General features: G+C 43.3%; 1 protein-coding gene across 1 annotated transcript in view; it reads left to right on the top strand.

Moving 5' to 3' along the window:
* Positions 1-12,794: 12,794 nt before the first annotated feature.
* SLC6A15 (solute carrier family 6 member 15) overlaps positions 12,795-18,714 on the top strand; it is a 42,774-nt gene continuing 36,854 nt past the window's right edge. Inside the window, exon 1 of the mRNA XM_072146511.1 lies at positions 12,795-12,951. The gene's annotated coding sequence lies outside the window, so the exon portion shown is untranslated. The remainder of the gene's footprint in view (positions 12,952-18,714) is intronic.

Raw genomic sequence — 18,714 nt, 5'->3', positions numbered from 1 at the left:
AAATGAGCCCCATTATGAGCATACAGTGGCAAAGACTATTTATCATTTATCAATCTGTTTATAATAGAAGTCTGTTATAATTTGAACCAAAAAACTGTCTGCCCCACATGTATGTTTTTAGACAGTTTTCAGGCACTTTTACAACTAGCCTGTGAAAATGCTAATGCACCAGAATTATGGCAAAACTTTCTGGCGTAAACTAAGCCATCTGTTAGGAGGTGCAAAGTACAACTAGACAGTCTTATACTACGCCTTCAGACAGTCATAAACATGGTGCAGCATAAGACTATCTAGTGTTTCTAACCTTACGACACTTTTGATGAGTCTGCCCCAATATGTGAATAGAGCCTGGATGTCATGCATGCATATTTTGGCAGGTTGATAATCTCTCTGGTAAATACTACCACAAATACCTTCATAATATTTTGGTTGATATTCCTGAGTTAAAATTTACAACAGGGCACATGATAAAGTGAATGTCCAGAAAACCATCTTTTAGTATGCCGCAGCCTTGGGTAGCACTTTTACATGCATAGCATCATTGCATGACTTGGCACATACTTTAAAACTTTGCAAAATTTGAACACTTTGTACAATTCTTCTGTACACATTTGGCTTGAGGTAACAAGTGGTTCATCTGCCACTTTTTTAATACTGAACTGACATTTTTGTGAATTTATTGAATGATAAATTACAGTGTAATATGAGATTTGGAATTAGATGAACTCTAGAGATCTATGCAGACAGCTTAGTTTTTAATGCCATGTATCTTTTCACACGATATGAGAGTTAACATGCATTTTCCCAGAATATCTCATTAAGAAATGTATTAATAGTCAATGATGACAGATTTTTCTCAATCTGATCAAATAATTTCTGTGACTTCAGTTACAGAAGTAAATTGGTAATTTAGCACATAAAAACCACCACACCAAGTTTTCTATTCTCGTTGATTGCCCTGAGCAGTTAGTGTTTGTCTGAATCCCAACGCCCATAAGAGCGATCTTTTTGCAGGGTCTGTTGTGAGGTGAAAACAGGCTGAGCTCAATATTTAGTGTACTGTTCAGTACAGTGTAATTGCAACACATAGGGGCACATTTACTTACCCGGTCCCTGCACGATCACCAAGGTGCGTTGTCCGATGAGGATGAAGTCTGCCACGATTCACTAAGATCGTGCGCCCGAGATCCTGCATGTGTCGCTTCCCCGCTCAGGTTTGCCGGAGTTCACCTTCTCCTTCCCGGTGTATGTGAGTGCACGTCTTGCGACACAATTTGAATTTTAAATCCCGCGCTTAGTCTGAATCAGTCGGGTTTTCCAGCGGCCACACCCCCCATTTGTGTCGCAGAAAGTCGGCGCCCAAAAAACCCTGTTAAATGCTGCGCAAAACGGAATTAGTCAGGAAACCTGATGGAAATGCGGTGCGCAGACCCTTATTAAATGTGCCCCATAGTTTATACAGCTTAGTCCTTACAAGTAAATAAGAGAGTAACCAGATGAGGGGACCTTACTATTTACGGCACTGGACTTCTTTTTAATCAGAACTTTTTATCAAGGCAGTGAAAAAAACAGAGCCTTACATATTCCATTTTTTGAGTAGAGAGACATAAACATAAATTGGATAACAAAAGCAAGGGCTTACAAATTACCGCCCATTCCCCTGGGGCATAGCCAGGTTTAGATTGACCATGGACCTATTCTCACCGGGTGCAGCTGGGAGCTGTATTAACAATAGGATAACAGCCCTGCCTACCCTTCCCACCCCTCTCCTCCCACCCTTTCTCTGGTCTGGCGCCCCTCATCTAGCAAGTGTAGGACACTGGACTTCTAGTCATTTGACTACCTGGTTCTGTTGCATGGCAGGCATGTAGTGTCATGGTTGGTGGGTTTCCATTAGCATTGACTAATCTACAAATAATTACATATGGAAAACAGAGTTCATCTAAAATAAAGCCCAAGATATTTCTCAAAGAACCAAGTTTTTTTTTTGTTATATTTGAAAACTTTTGTTTGTTGTTTTTATAAGAGGTGCAAATTTTTAAGTGCATATTGATTAACAAATTTGAGGAGAAAATAAATGCAATCATATTATTTACTTTATTTACTACAACATAGCATTACAGAGGGAGAAGTGAGCTTGAAAAGTGGGCAGAGAAATGGTTGATGTGGTTTAATGTAGATAAATGTAAGGTTGTGGACTTTAGGCCATGGAAACAAAAAGTACAATTATGTTCTAAACAGTCAATTACTTAGTAAAACTGCAGCTAAAAAAGACTTGGCGTTATTGGTAAACTTAATTTTAGTGACCAGAGTCAGGCAGCTGCTGCTAAAGCAAATACAATGATGTGATGTATCAATAGAGGGATAGATTCTCATTAGGACACAGTTTTGCCCTTATACAAATCACTGGTCAGACCACACATGGATTTTTGTGTACAGTTTTGGGCACCAGTGTATAAAAAGGACATAGTAAACTGGAATTGGTGCAGAGGAGAGCAACCAAGATTAGTGGGGGAATGGGGGGACTAGAATACAATGACAGATTACAAAATTTGTGGTTTTTCAATTTAGAAAAAAGAGGGAAGGGGAGGCCAAATTACAATGTACAAATACCTGAACGGACAGTACAAGGATCTCTCCAAAGATCTTTTTATACCTAGGCCTGTGACCAGGACAAGGGGGCATCCTCTACGCCTAGAGGAGAGGCGATTCTACCATAGCCATAGACAAAGGTTCTTTACTGTAAGAGCAGTGAGACTATGGAACTCTCTGCCGCAGGAGGTTGTTATGGCGGACTCTATGTACATGTTCAAGAGAGGCCTGGATGCCTTTCTGGAGAGCAAAAATATCATATGTTATGGGAAAAAACATTTGTTTAATTCTTAAAAGTTGGGCTTGATGGACTTGCATCTTATATACTTATGATACTATGAACAGCAACACAACTTATCAGATGCAGAAAAAGTAGCCTCATACTCAGACAGTGGTGTAACAAGACACCAGTTGACCCTGATGCAAACTTTGGATCATTGCCCCCATATATCTAAACTTGCACTGCCACCCTCGTCCCGAACATTGGGGTCATTTATTATAACCTTTCAATGGGAAAACTGGCAGTGCTTATTTTTTTCCCCTCTTGTGCCACAATATTGGTGGCCCCGCTCGTGAATCCAACAGTTTTCTGGCGCTTCTATTTTATCGACTTGTTTTGTGGTGCAAAAAGAGAGCAGCTAAAAGTCAAGGGAGTTCTAAAACTCTTAATCTGTGCGCCAATTCATTAAGTCCCTTGTGCCACAAACTTACACCAGAAATTGATGCAAATATGGCATAGAGTTGACTTTCTGATGCATGACAAGCCAGAGATGCAAAGTATGTATGAGGTGCATTTGGCTCTTAATTCATTATATTCATTTTATTTCAGCACGCTTAATGACTGGTGCACAAAATGGAAAAGGCGCAAAAAAGCTTGCCTGGATCAACTGGCAAATTTGACAGGAAGAAGCAGGACAACCAACTCTGTGACTTTTTTGCACAATCATTTTTGCGACTTTTTGAAAATAAAGTCATCACCAGGCAGCAACGTAATGCTAACAGGCACAGGTGAATTTTAACACAAGTAAAATCCACCTAAGACAAATGAGACTAAGAAACCATACAAAAAAGGAACTAGACAACTAGAAAACTAGAAAGAGAAAAGTTAAATCACCCCCATTGCATATGTGAAGACTCTAACCATTTACAACAAAAGTGTGGTAACAAATACTACAGGGTGTATAAGAATGATAAAGCAGTAACAAAAAAAGAAAAAGTCCCCCCAGTAACCCAGCCCAGCGCAGAGCTCCCTGCACCACAAAGAAAAATCTTCCTGATGTGTCTAAAGAAGAAAGAGCCTATTTATAGATTACTGAAGTGAGGGAGGATAGACAAACCTCCAGACCACACACTTCTTCAATTCTGTAGCGTAATTGGACTGGAAGACTAGGAATACAAAAGTTTGCTTACTTATTTAAGGAATTCTTTATGATTGTTCTTGATGATTCCGGTACAAATCATACAGTTGTAGGAACTTCTGTGGTAGCATAGCGAATGAAAGAATTGTATATCAAGCTGTGAAGAAGAGTGGCAGAAGAATACCTATGTTTTACTACTAAGGCCACATTTCATGAGAAGCGCCTGGTAGTAAGAATGAGAACGTTCCAGAACTTTTTGTTACATTTTGATGTATGATCAGCCCATCCTTTAAACAGTATCTTATTATCTTATAGCAAAAACAGGTCCAAAATATATATAAAAAATTAGTGAGGGTCCAGGTGCTGAGATCCCATATGTCTCAGCACATGGCCCCTGTCCTAAAGGGGCATCCCGCTTGTGGACCTTTGTGGACAGAGGATGTGTTGCTCTTTTAATACCCCTTGGTGGAATGCCCAGGTGAAGATCCTTATCATCTATCACCTGTCTATATATCTATCATGTATCTGTCTAGTTATGTATCTCCTATAATTTGTCTATTTACTTTCTATATATCTATCTCTCATTTCTATCTATCTTCTATCATCCATCTAGTTATCTATATATAATCTACTTCATATTTTACATCTATATATCTATATCATCTTTCATATTTATCTTCTATCATCAATCTACCTATCACCTGTCACCTCCTATAACATTCTCCTACAGTCCCTATAAAATAGAAGAGCTGGGACTGAAGATGGCTTTTATTTCTAAAATGACAGTTTCTTCATCTTACTGTACTTTAGCCCTAGGCTACAATAAACAGCTATAACAGCTATCACAGGTGTCAGTAATGAAGCTTTATTGTTAATCCTGGTTATGACAATCCAACATTTTTTAAAATCCAACTGTCACAGAGACCAAAAAAATTTAGCTGGGGTTACAATTATAAGATAAACAGTTCCGACTTACATACAAATTCAAATTAAGAACAAACCTACAGAACCTATCTTGTACTTAACCCAAGAACTGCCTGAATAGTTAAAATAGAGGAGAAGATGTAACAGAGAGGGGAGAAATTGAGAAATAGGTAGACTCAAAGGGACCCCGTCACTTTCAGATTGTCACGGGTGCCTCTGTGACCTCCCTCCCGGGTCGCAGGGGCACCCGTGCCGCCCTTTATGGCTGCCCCGGTCCCCCGGCTTCTTACTTACCCCGTCCCATTCCCACGCCGACTCTTTGTGCCTCACAGCCTGAGAGAAAGCTTTACTGCGATTAGCCTACGTTCCTGTGTCTCCTGCATTCTTGTGTCTCCTGCGTTCCTGTGTCCCTCCGTGTTCCTGTGTTACCTGAGCTCCTCCGTGTTCCCGTGTACTAGCGATCCTCCGTGCTGCTGTCCTGTGTGCTGTGTTCCTGTACCCCTCTGCTTGGACCTCCTGTTGCTGACCCCGGATTGAACTCTGACGTTGCATCTCTGCCGCCTGCCCTGACCCTGTGCCTGGACTTTGACCACGAGATTGATTGCCGTTCTTGTACCTCAACCTTGGCCGCCACTGCAGACAAGTCACGCCTGTGGAACGACCTGGTGGTACCACGCCGCAGTTTGTCTAACCCGCTTTGCGGCGCGCTCTGGTGAAAACCGGGTACCACTTAGACTCCGGTCCCAGGTAGTGGCTTGTGTCATCGTCTGCAGTGGTCCAGTGGATCCACAACCCACAAGCCTGACAGTAAGATCCGGCCATGGATCCCGCAGAGGTTCCGTCTCCCAGTTGGCCCGATCTTGCTACGATTGTGATGCATCAATCCTGGCAGATTGCCGCACAGCATGAACAGCTGGAGCAAGTCACCGCCATGCTGCAACAGTTGCTAACTACCCAGCATCAGCAACATGTCCCTGAAGCTGTTCCTGCAACTCCTGCTACTCCGGCTGTCCTTCCAGCTACTGAACCCAGGCTATGTCTTTCTATGCCCGGAAAGTATGATGGGGATCCCAAGCTATGCAGGGGCTTCATCACCCAGTGCTCTCTACACATAGAGCTCATGCCGTCCCAATTTGTCACGGAGCGTTCCAAGGTGGCATTTATCCTCAGCCTCCTCTCCGGGATGGCCCTGGCCTGGGCTACTTCGCTTTGGGACAGAGACGACCCGGTCACTGCTACACTCTCAGCATTTCTGGCAGAATTCCGGTCTGTTTTCGAAGAACCAGCACGGGCCTCCTCTGCTGAGACTGCGTTGTTGAACCTGCGTCAGGGAGATTCATCTGTTGGAGAGTACGCCGTGCATTTCCGTACCCTGGCCTCGGAGCTCTCTTGGAACGACGCGGCCCTGTCCGCAGCTTTCAAAAAGGGACTCTCCTCCCATGTTAAAGACGCTCTGGCCGCTCGTGATCTGCCGTCCACTCTGAGTGGTCTAATCTCTCTGGCCACCCGGATAGACGTGCGATTTAGAGAGCGTGCCGAAGAGTCTCTCCTCAAGCAGCCTCAAGCTCGTCCAAGACGTCTTCCTCGCCTGGCTCCTGTCTTCCAGAGGCCGCTCCAGTCACCAGTTGTACCGTCTGCCGAAGAGCCTATGGAGGTGGACAGAGCCAGACTCTCTTCCCAGGAATGCAACAGAAGAAGACAGGGAGACCTCTGCCTCTATTTCATCAGGACGTGTCCCGTCCGTCATCAACGTTCGGGAAACGCCACCACCTAGGGTTCTTGGGAGAAGCGTCCCTAGGTGTGTGCGAAGCTTCTCCACGTTTGACCATTCCTGTGCTCCTCAGTGTTGGTACGGGCAGCCAGTTCCAAGTGTGTGCCTTCTTGGACTCCGGGTCCGCAGGAAATTTTGTGAATGCTGCACTGGTCTCGCAGCATCACATTCCAGTGATCCGCCTCGACAATCCCCTGGTCATCTCTTCGGTCAGTGGTCAGAACCTCTCTGATCCAGTCCAGTATCGCACTGAACCTCTGTGTCTGCAAGTTGGTGCCCTGCATATGGAGAGACTGTCTTTCTACGTACTTCCCCGTTCCACTTCCTCCATCCTATTGGGACTTCCGTGGCTGCAGGGACATGCACCTGTTCTTAACTGGCAGACTGGGGAGGTTCTTCGCTGGGGTCCTGGATGCCAGTCCCGCTGTCTTAGGGCTCTTCGTCCAGCCTCTACTATACCTTCCACCTTGTCTCCCAAGTCTTTGAAGGGTCTTCCCGCTGCTTACCTGGACTATGCCGATGTTTTCTCTGAAAAGCAAGCGGAGACCTTGCCACCGCATCGTCCATACGATTGCCCTATTGAACTGCTGCCAGGAACATCCCCGCCACGAGGTCGAGTTTACCCGCTGTCCGTGCCTGAAACTGCGGCCATGTCGGCCTATATTAAGGAAAATTCGAAGAAGGGATTCATAAGGAAGTCTTCTTCTCCCGCCGGTGCTGGCTTCTTCTTCGTGGCCAAGAAGGATTGTTCCCTTCGTACGTGCATATATTACTGCGGACTCAACAAAGTCACGGTGAAAAACCGTTACCCTTTGCCTCTCATCACCGAACTTTTTGACCATCTACGGGGTGCCAAGATCTTCACGAAGTTAAATCTGCGAGGGGCATATAATCTCATACGCATACATGAAGGTGATGAGTGGAAGACCGCCTTCAATACTCGAGATGGGCACTTCGAGTACCTTGTTATGCCCTTTGGTCTCTGTAGTGCTCCAGGACTTTGTTAACGACATTTTCAGAGACTTGCTCTATACCTGTGTCGTGGTATACTTGGACAGGGTGTTCTCTGCGGACATTGCATCCCATCAGGCCTATGTACGGCAGGTTCGCAGGCGCCTAAGGGCCAATTGCCTCTACGCTAAGCTGGAGAAGTGTCTATTTAATCAGAAGAGTCTTCCGTTCCTTGGATATATTATTTCGGACAAGGGACTTCAGATGGACCCTGCTAAAGTGTCTGCAGTACATCACTGGCCACGTCCAGTAGGGCTACGAGCTATCCAGAGATTCCTGGGATTCACCAATTATTACCGGCAGTTCATCCCACATTTTCCTCCCTGGTATCTCCCTTTGTGGCCCTGACGACGAAGAACGCTAACCCTAGACACTGGTCTCCGGCGGCAGAAGATGCCTTCACAAAGTTAAAGTCTGCTTTTTCATCTGCTCCCGTTCTTACTCGACCTGACTTAGAGAAACCGTTTTCTGGTTGAGGTTGACTCCTCATCCGTTGGTGCTGGAGCCACAGAAGGGCCCCAAGGGCAGAACCCTCACTTGTGGGTTCTTCTCCAAGACCTTTTCAGCTGCGGAACGGTATTACTCTATTGGTGAACGAGAGCTTCTGGCAATAAAACTTGCCTTGGAAGAATGGCGTTATCTTCTGGAGGGTGCTCGTTTTCCAGTTAATATCTACACCGATCATAAAAACCTTCTGTACCTCCAGACTGCCCAGCGTCTCAATCCAAGACAGGCTCGTTGGTCTCTCTTCTTCTACCGTTTCAATTTTCTCATACATTTCTGTCCTGCAGAGAAGAATGTGAGGGCCGATGCTCTCTCCCGTGCCTTCCTGTGATTGGGGAGGATCCTGCTCCTAGACATATTGTTCCTCCTGAACGCTTGGTTCTTGCTGCTCCTGTGGATCTTCGGCAACTTCCTCCAGGCAAGATATATGTTCGACCTGCCCTTCGGAGGAAGATACTGACTTGGGGACATTGCTCCCATGTGGCTGGGCATCCTGGGGTGCAGCGCTCTCTCGTCTTCATTTCCCGACACTACTGGTGGCCAGATATGGTCAAGGATGTACGGGACTTTGTGGGCGCCTGCACCTCCTGCGCTCGAAACCGATACCCAGCTGCCCGTGGACTCATGTGGCAATGGACTTTATTACCGATCTTCCATGCTCTGTGGGTAATACCGTTATCTGGGTGGTGACCGACCGCTTCTCCAAGATGGCCCATTTTGTTCCTCTGCCAGGCTTGCCGTCAGCCCCACGTCTTGCCAGCCTGTTCTTCCAGCACATCTTCCGGCTACATGGACTACCTCTGCACATAGTCTCGGACCGAGGGGTCCAGTTTGTTTCCCATTTCTGGCGGTCCCTGTGCCATCAACTACAAGTGAAACTGGACTTCTCATCTGCTTACCATCCTCAGTCCAACGGACAAGTTGAGAGGGTTAATCAAACCCTGGGCTGCTATCTTCGCCATTTTGTTTCCGCCCGACAGGACGACTGGTCCGCTCTGCTCCCATGGGCAGAATTCTCCTATAATTCCCTGGATTCGGAGTCTGCCGGCTCCGCCCCATTCATCATTGTGTATGGGAGACTTCCACGTCGACCCCTACCCCTCTCCGTGTCTGCTGATGTTCCTGCAGTAGAAGAGTTGGTAGTGGACCTTAAATCCATCTGGGAACAGACTCGTCGGTCTTTGCTTCAGGCGTCTGCCCGCACTAAGACTCAGGCGGATAAAAGACGCAGATCCCCTCCCATCTTCTCTCCTGGAGATAAAGTGTGGCTCTCCTCCAGATATGTTCGGTTGAAGATCCCCAGTTACAAACTGGGTCCACGTTTCCTGGGTCCGTTCGAGGTGTTACAGTGCATTAATCCAGTGGCATATAAGCTCCGCCTTCCCTCCACTATGCGCATCCCGATTTCTTTTCATGTCTCCCTGCTGAAACCTGTCGTCCTGAATCAATTCTCCCGGCATGTACCTCCTCCTGGTCCTGAAGCTGATACTTCTGATGTCTTTAGGTGAAAGAAGTCCTGCTGAAACCTGTCGTCCTGAATCAATTCTCCCGGCATGTACCTCCTCCTGGTCCTGAAGCTGATACTTCTGATGTCTTTAGGTGAAAGAAGTCCTTGATATGAAGACAGTCAGAGGGAGACAATTCTACCTTGTTGACTGGAGGGGGTTCGGCCGGAGGAGAGGTCATGGGAACCCGAAGAGAACATCCTGGATCGGGCTCTTCTCCACAGGTTCCTTCAGTCCAAAAAGAGGGGGAGGCCGAAGGGGGGGGGTACTGGCACGGGTGCCTCTGTGACCTCCCTCCCGAGTCAGAGGGGCACCCGTGCCGCGCTTCATGGCTGCCCCGGTCCCCCGGCTTCTTACTTACCCCGTCCCGTTCCCACGCCGACTCTGGCAGCACGGCGTGCGTGTCCCCGCCTCCTAGGGCGCGCGCGCGCCACCGTCGGCAAATTTAAAGGGCCAGCATGCCACTAATTGGCGCTGGCCATTTTCACTAAAACTACTTAAGCCTGTTTCGTCCTGTATCTCTTGCCGGATCTTTGTGCCTCACAGCCTGAGAGAAAGCTTTACTGCGATTAGCCTACGTTCCTGTGTCTCCTGCGTTCCTGTGTCCCTCTGTGTTCCTGTGTTACCTGAGCTCCTCCGTGTTCCCGTGTACTAGTGATCCTCCGTGCTGCTGTCCTGTGTGCTGTGTTCCCGTACCCCTGTGCTTGGACCTCCTGTTGCTGACCCCGGATTGAATTCTGACGTTGCATCTCTGCCGCCTGCCCTGACCCTGTGCCTGGACTTTGACCACGAGATTGATTGCCGTTCTTGTACATCAACCTTTGCCGCCACTGCAGACAAGTCACGCCTGTGGAACGACCTGGTGGTGCCACGCCGCAGCTTGTCTAACCCGTGAGACAAATTTGCAACTTTTGTGTGACTTTTTAACTAAAAATTTGCATATCCCAGACATTAATACCTCATGTGCTACAGTTATTAAGGCGTCTAAGCTGCTCTGACGAATCTGCTGAGCAAATAACATCTAAAAGCTGCTAAGACAGTCTTATAACTGGAATAAAATTCTGCCTTATGATAAATCTCCCTCCAAAGGGCGTTCTTTATCCTTAGTCTACAAATTTAGGGTTTTGGTTCTGTAATCTGGCATAGGGGTCAGGTGGTTTTTTGCTACTTTGGAAAAAAAAGACAGGTGCACAAAAGTAGAAAAGTCTTGAGCAACCCTCTCTAAGCTTTATCCTACCCCAGCACGGGAGTGGAGTGTTTTAGCACAAAGATTTGCGATTTTTTATCATAATTTAGACGAGAAAAGAAAAGGTTGGCAAGATGAAGCGCTAGGATGAGCGCGAAACGACTCGTCCCAGGAACGCTCCTCATGCATAAAATTCTTCTCTCCCTATAACGCATGCCATTTTTACAGATGTAAGAATAAAAGAAGATTTTAAAGAAAGTGGTGGGTGCCAACCTTTTCTTTTCTCGTCTAAATTATGATGAACAAATGTACTGTCTGCGTATATGGGTTAAAAAAGTTGCGCTGGTTATCGAAAAGCATTTAATCTATCTTTGAAGTGTCCATCCAAGCATCTCTTACTGCTGGGAAGAACAAGTTGTGAACTCAGCTTTCCAAGAAAAGGCTATACAAAAAGTACCACAACTAAAAACTGTGAGGAAGTTTGTTCTGCTGGTTATTGCTGATCTTAAATGCCGTAACAAGGGGCTTTTCTGGGATTGTACACCTGCTTTTTCCCTGCTTTTCTGGCATTTTAGGTGTCCTTTAGTTACATTTTTGGTAAAAATGAGCACAGAAGTCACATTCTGGGTGTGTCCGCATTAAAAATTCAGAAACTAAAACTAGAGTCTCATATTTCCTAAAATATTCCCTAGTTTATCATCCCAAACAGCAATCTCATGGTTATTTTCTATGAGCCCCCCTCATACCCTATGGATTCATTAGATACAGCCCCCTCACCCACATGGATTCCTTATGTACAGCTTTATGTGGGCCTCCCAGCATCTCCGAGCCCCTGCACTTGCCCAGGTATGCCAAGTGCTGGCGCCGGCCCTGCCATTGTGCCCAACAAATTTGCAAGAAAAGCAAAAAAGGAGGCAACATAAATGATACATTTGTTGGCCAGCTGCCCACAAACCGTACTGTACTATTTTGTCCAGTGAAATGTGTACGATTTTAGTACAGTTTAGTCCAATTTGAGTCCTAAGAACCTGCTCTATAATTTGCAAGAGCAGTTGGCCTGCCCATGGAACGCTGCATGGACCAGGGTGTTATTCACAAGAGAGGTCAAATAGGGACCTCACTATAACCCATTATTCTGGAATAAAACCTAACCTTTATTGTGTTTGCCGAATGGCTAGCTCACATCCAAAAAAAATTTAATGGGCATGAACCCTGAGTCAGAGTTCTGTCAGAATGCTGTGTGATGTAGGTCCGAATAGCATTTGTATGAGAAACCTTTTGTGCATATAACTATTTTGCTACACAAAATTATACCATGCATAAAGCTCCCATTCTCCTTTTTCTCTATGAGCACTGGTTATGGTTCTTAACACAGTTTAGGAAAAAGGTTTTACTTAACACAATGCATTCATTACATTGTGGGTCATATTTTGGCTTTTGTTTATCATAATTGAAAAAGACCATAAAGTCCCTCCTATAATGTAGATTGTTGGGTTATGAGATCATTGTTACATACTGCAATATGTGTATGTACAATGTGTATGTAAGTACAATTTGATATTGATTTTGGGATTCATTTTTATTTTACCTATCTTTTTGTGGAATATGATTATGTTAGTTATTGTGTTTACTAAAAAAAGAATCTAGAGAGTCAAAATAAACAGTTCCATAAAAAACACCATACACAACAGCAGACTGCAACACAGAAACCCCTTAATTCTAATAAATATTACTGTGATATTACCTTCTACTTTATAATTACAGTACATATAAATCATTACTTAGGATTTGGGTAAATATTCTATTTCGTAATGAATTATTAGCCCAGGTCTAAAAGATAATTTGAGGTGAGCTAAGATGACTCTTATGCTCCATGTATGGACCACTCCCTGGGACCAGGATGATGCGTGCAGCTTGCTACAGCTTGTATTAGGTGGATTTGTTTCAGACACTCAGACTGTAGTCTCCTCCCACTCATTCCTCCTCTTAACCCAGCTCTGATGGAACATGTGCAGATCCGTCATCATCACACAGTGTACACACAGCAGGCGTGCTCTCTGATCACATCACCCATCATCCTCATCTTCTTTCCTTAGGGAGGTAAGGTGAATCAATTTTATATGCTTTATTACTGTCTAGCTTACATATGTGGTGGGGAGATGGAGGGATTTGAGATGAAGCAGAGATGCTTGGCGATCCGAACAAAACACTGGAGGCCTGATGCTGATGGGATTTTATTTCTACACAGACCCTTGTACAGGATGGAGACACATGCTTATGCCGCATGGCAGTCTGGCAGCCCTGGTGTGGTTGTCTACAGGAAAGATCAGACCGCATGCTACTGCCATGTACATGTATCCTCTGATCATAAACCATGAGAATCTGATCAAATGCCTTACAGAAACGGCTTTACTGTAATTTATAGCTTCTGAGAGTTTATTGTGCTCAATATGTACATTTTATATTGCAAAACAATGAAAAGACTGGGTGATTATGTCTTATATATTTGAACAGTTTCATAGTAGATATTACTGTATTGGCTGGATGTAAAGACCCTTTACCTCTGCGCAGTGTGAATCATTCCCCGGTGATATCAGCCTCAGGCACTTGTGAAGGTCGAAAGGTAGAATTGTGGTTAAATCCTGATGTCATTACCCTTTTTGATGGCCTTACTAAATCTCATTAGGACGATGCAGGTCCTAATCATATAAGCTGACAGGGCGGATGAAGGGATGAAGGTGGTGCTAATGCTGTTGTACCGTCCCTGATGTCCATCCTCCAGCCACTGAGACATAATAGCATCAGTAAATATTATTGATTTGTGTCTACGACAGCTAGCAATGTTTTGAACACTGATAGTAAGCTGCATAGCACGCTGTCCATGCTCAGTGCTAGTGTGTTGCCTTTCAAGGGCAGCCTCCATTACCCCCCTTCCTCCATGTAAACTATGGTAGAGTAAACCCTGCCCTGCTGCTGCCTGGTGCACTAAAGCTGTGTGGATAGCACTGCTTGCAGAGAAATACCCGCCTCCTCCCCTTGCTCCCATGTCTCTTCTCCTCAATGACACGGGTAGGCCCACTTTCATCTAAGTGGAACGCCCCGGCTCATTGTATTCTTGTCATCTTTAAAACATGAACTCTTTTCGAGTACTCCAGCATGGGAACGGAACGGTTGCTTTCAAAAGAGAATATTAAGCAATCCATCCAAGAATGTCCACCCTTTTACATATAGTTACAGTATTTATGCAAATGTATATTACAAATTAATGCATCTGCATCTGTGATGGAATAGATTATGGTTTGGTGCTCATTTATACTTTACACACATTGTAAATTCAAGTTATGTGAGCTTGCAATGTAGAGTTATTTAGTTTCATTTAAAATATGTGCAAATCTACTTTAAAACCATAGTAACCAGTCAAACATTTGCTTTCATTGTATAACTTTCATGGGTCAGATGGTTGGTTACTATGGCTATAGTAAGGATTTACACCTTTAACCTAAGTGGTTAATTTGTAGACCTTTGAGAGTACTCCTCCTTTTTTCTCTCTGTACAGCATGGTTAGCTGCCTGTTCTCCCACACAATATGATTTGGTACTGCATATTTGGTACTGAACAGAAGCAGCCCAAACTGGAGTAAACCTTTAAATAAAGGCTATGCTGTGGTTTTCTTGCAACAAATTTAATTTGTCCAGAGATTGAACTTTCATTATGCAACATTGCATCATACAAAAATACAGTTACTAGTAATTTAATTTCTAGCAACTTTATTGTTATGGTTGCGTCAATCTCATGCTGAGATGTACTGTACAATAGTAAAAGTTGTAACCTATAGTCTCTATTGAAATGATGTGTATACACCTACTTTTAAGACCGCAATCCGTGCTTTGCTTTCAATACCTGAGCTTCCTTCACTAAATCAGTTGCTTTGACTGGTTCAGTGTGATCATTGATTTCTTTAGCGAGCATGTTGTCAGAACACAGCAGAGATCTATAGGCTCGATGATGCAATATTAGCAAACTATTTGATATGGCTACAAACTAGGCAAATCACAGACAATACCTATGTTATATACTGTAACTACTGTGTATACTGTATATACATACAAATCAAAATACAAGCTGTACAAGATAGGTTCTGTAGGTTTGTAATTAAGTTGAACTTGTATATAAGTCGGAACTTATATTTTATAATTGTAACCCCAGCTAAATTTTTTGGTCTCGGTGTGACAATTGGATTTTAAAACTTTTAGGTTGTCATAAGAACAAGGATTAACAATAAATATTAATTGCAGACATCTGTGATAGCTTTTATAGCTGATCATTGTAGCCTAGGGCTAAAGTACAATAAATTACCAACATCCAGAGGTCCCTTTGTAACTAGGGGTTGTAAGTCGAGTGTTCTTAAGTAGGGGACCGCCTGTAAAAATCTTAACCATATCACTTTGCAATGTGTCCCCAAGATAAGTTAACATTCATTAAGATGAGAACAATTACAAGTTCATAAGACACAAAAACAGCAGTGATCTGGAACAAATGGAGGGAGGACCCTGCCTGTGAGGGCTCATAATCCATATGTGAGGGTAGCTGGAGACACAAGGTGAGGGATTATAGCAGTGGGAATATTCCACATTTTAAGCAATCCTAAACAGGTAGGTTTTCAGTTTATGTTGGGGGACAGTCTGACATATTTTGGTAGAGAGTTCCTGTACTGGAGTTGGTTGTGAAAAGAGCGGATGGTATGATACTGAAGCTGAATGTCCTATGAGGAAAGATTATGTGTTATTGGCTACCTTTTTCATGTAGGGCTTTGTAAAACATACAGGACAATGTCTATGGCTATTTTGATATTTTAAACTGAATTCTTTGTGCAATAGGTAAGCAATGGAGAGTGGCAGAGCAGAGAGGCAGTGGAGAAATATGGAGATAGATGGATTACACTGACAGCAGGGTTAAGAGTGGATTGGAGGAGAGTTAAGAATGGTTGCCCGAGAGGAATTATCAATATATCTTATCTACCAAAATCCCTGCACGTTTCAGAAAACTTCAAAGTTTCAGATACCGATTAAATCCGTAGGACTTCAGTTGTAATCTTCACAACCCTCCATCACCATAGCCTATGCAATGTCATATACGGCAGGTCCCTCTTCCGAGCAGAATTGAGTTGCCAGCTAGGACCCCTCCACTTTGAATGCCCTACAGACACAACGCATATTGGAAGCCTCAGAAATCCTCGATGAGGTGGTACAGTTAGAAGTGCACCTAGTAGTAGGACTTCTTTCTACTTTATTGCCTGTGACCTTTAGGTCACACACTGCCACTCTACTATTCCAACATACCAAGAATTAGGTGCACATCTCATAGTGCTTTTTGAGCACCCCATGCACTTCAGGTTGGAAGTGCTCACACCCGCTGCTCTATTAGACACCACAGGCCCTTGGTATTTTTGAAAGCGCACTAGTACTATATGTGTAATAAGGTCACCAGTATTACTGACCAAAAAATCCCCTTCAAAGATGTTGTCCAGTCTTTATCATGTTATAAAATTGTATAACTTTATTTTGCTTTGGGATTCAGTTACTCATAATTTGCACAATGTATGGATCCTCAGACAAGCAAGACAGAAAGCATAAGCTATTTTGTTTGAATCCCTGGCAGACACAGAATGGATTTCATTTTAGTCAAAGAGGTCCATGAGCCGACTATATTGTCATGGGACAGACTTAAGAAAAACAATGCAAAAGTGACAATATTTAATGTAGTAGAATTGCTTGATGGATGGGAAATGATATAAAATGCAATATAATACTTTTTTCAATGATTAATCAATGTGTGTATAAATATGTTCAGGTTATGCTTGTAAAACATGGAAAACATGACTTTCTTTTTAAAAGCCAAAAAATAAGACGCAAATAAGTTGATGTGAATTGATAAGGGTAATAAACACAATGCTAGTAGAAGTGCTTTATGGATTGGAAATCATATAAAAAGCAATAAAATACTTTTTAAAAATTATTTATGGCCGTATCTATAAAGCAGTTCAGATTATGCTTGTAAAGATAATTGGAAAACCAAAAAAATGAGACACAAATAAGTTGATGTTAAGTGATAAGGGAAATAGGCACTATGCAACATATTGGGGCTTATTTACTAAGGGTCCGCGGATTGCACTTTTCATCGAATTTTTGAAATTTTCGGGATTTGAGCCACAGTGACAGGTGTTTAACTGGGGATTGTGTCGCAGCTGTGCTGACTTTCATGCAACAGAAATCGGGGGTCGTGTCGTCGGAAGATCCAACTTATTCGGACTGAGCACGGGATTCAAGATGTTGCAAGACAATGCACTTACATGCACCAGGATGAAGAAGGGGAACTCCGGCAGACCTGAGCAGGGAAGCGACACATCCAGGATATCAGGCGCACAATCTTAGTGAATCGTGGCAGGCAGCAGATGTGCATTCCGGTCGGACAATGCAATTACAGGGATCGCGCAGGACGGGTAAGTAAATGTGCCCCTTTGACAACAGTCATAATTTCATGTCACTTTCATAATGATTAAAACACAATAACTTAAGGGCCATTGTGTTCAGATTTTGACAAAACCACATCTATATGTAAAGGTGAGAGCTGGAGACTTGAACCCCCCCTAACAAGTGCACATCCTTCCTATGTGTATTGCTGATGCTCTGCTGCATTTTCTGTGGTTTTGGTACAAACTATAGAAACACGTTAAAACTTTTTTTCCGTTAATCCTGCAAGGATTGTTGTCACATGATGGAAACTCTGGTGCTATTTGGTTTTTGGCAGACTCTGCAGACACTTACATTGATAGCTTTGAAGTTTTTTTGAGTATGTCATGTGAATAAGATATTTATGATTATTTAAAATACTTTGTCTCCCCAAATAACATTTCCTTAAATCATTGCTGAAGCAGAAGATATGAGATTTGTTCTCTTGTCAAAGGAATAGTTTTGTTAAAAAATATTCGGTTAATTTTCTGTAAAGAACTAAACTTCTGAATGTGGAATAAGTTTAGCGGGTGAATGAAGGTGTCTAGGAGAATTTTACATGGAGATGTAAAAGGGATAGAAAAGTGACTAGTTGAGGCTGTGAACAGCCTACATGGTTTATAAAGAAATAATACACTTCATTATTCAGGATCCTTGCAGTCTTTGTCAATTTTAGGATTTGTGACATTTACTGTACACCAGTATGACAAATGGTGCAGACCATGATAAATTCATTGGAACTATTGTAAGTTGTTTCTCATTGCTACTGAAGAAAGGCGCACAAAAAAATCCTTAGATTTTCTCAGAAATCAAAGGTGTGCCTTATTGTCCAGTGTGCCTTATATATGCAATGTACTGACAGACAACAGCTGCCTTGAACTGCGCACTGGTCTGCCACCTGCTGGTCATTCATCCTTATAATCAGGTGCGCCTTATACATGAACCTAGACATTTTAGCAGGCATTTATTGATTGTGTGCCTTATACTCAGGTGCGCCTTATAGTCCGAAAAATACTGTATTTTGTAAGGGGCTGACTTTATTGTGAGTGACACAAAACGTTGTACGAGGATGTAACTGTTTAGCAAACTCCAAAGGGGAACAATTCCCTAAGTTCCTTCAAACAGTGCATGTATAAAAATATGTGACTATGAGAATTCTCATAATGGCCAATCCTTCTAGTCCTTATGGAGCCCACTGGAAAAGTACTTTAAATAGAATAGAAAATATATACAGAATCCTGATGTAATTTGAACAAAAAAAACTTTAATGAAGTGTGCCAGATTTATCAAGGGTATAAGCAGTTTTTATACACTGTTTCGATTAGTAAGACAAAAGGGATGTGGATTCCAGAAA

The sequence above is a fragment of the Engystomops pustulosus genome, chromosome 4 (genome assembly GCF_040894005.1).
Source record: "Engystomops pustulosus chromosome 4, aEngPut4.maternal, whole genome shotgun sequence".
NCBI lineage: Eukaryota > Metazoa > Chordata > Amphibia > Anura > Leptodactylidae > Engystomops > Engystomops pustulosus.
The sequence above is the reverse complement of the archived record's forward strand: the minus strand, read 5'-3'. Positions and strand labels throughout refer to the sequence as shown.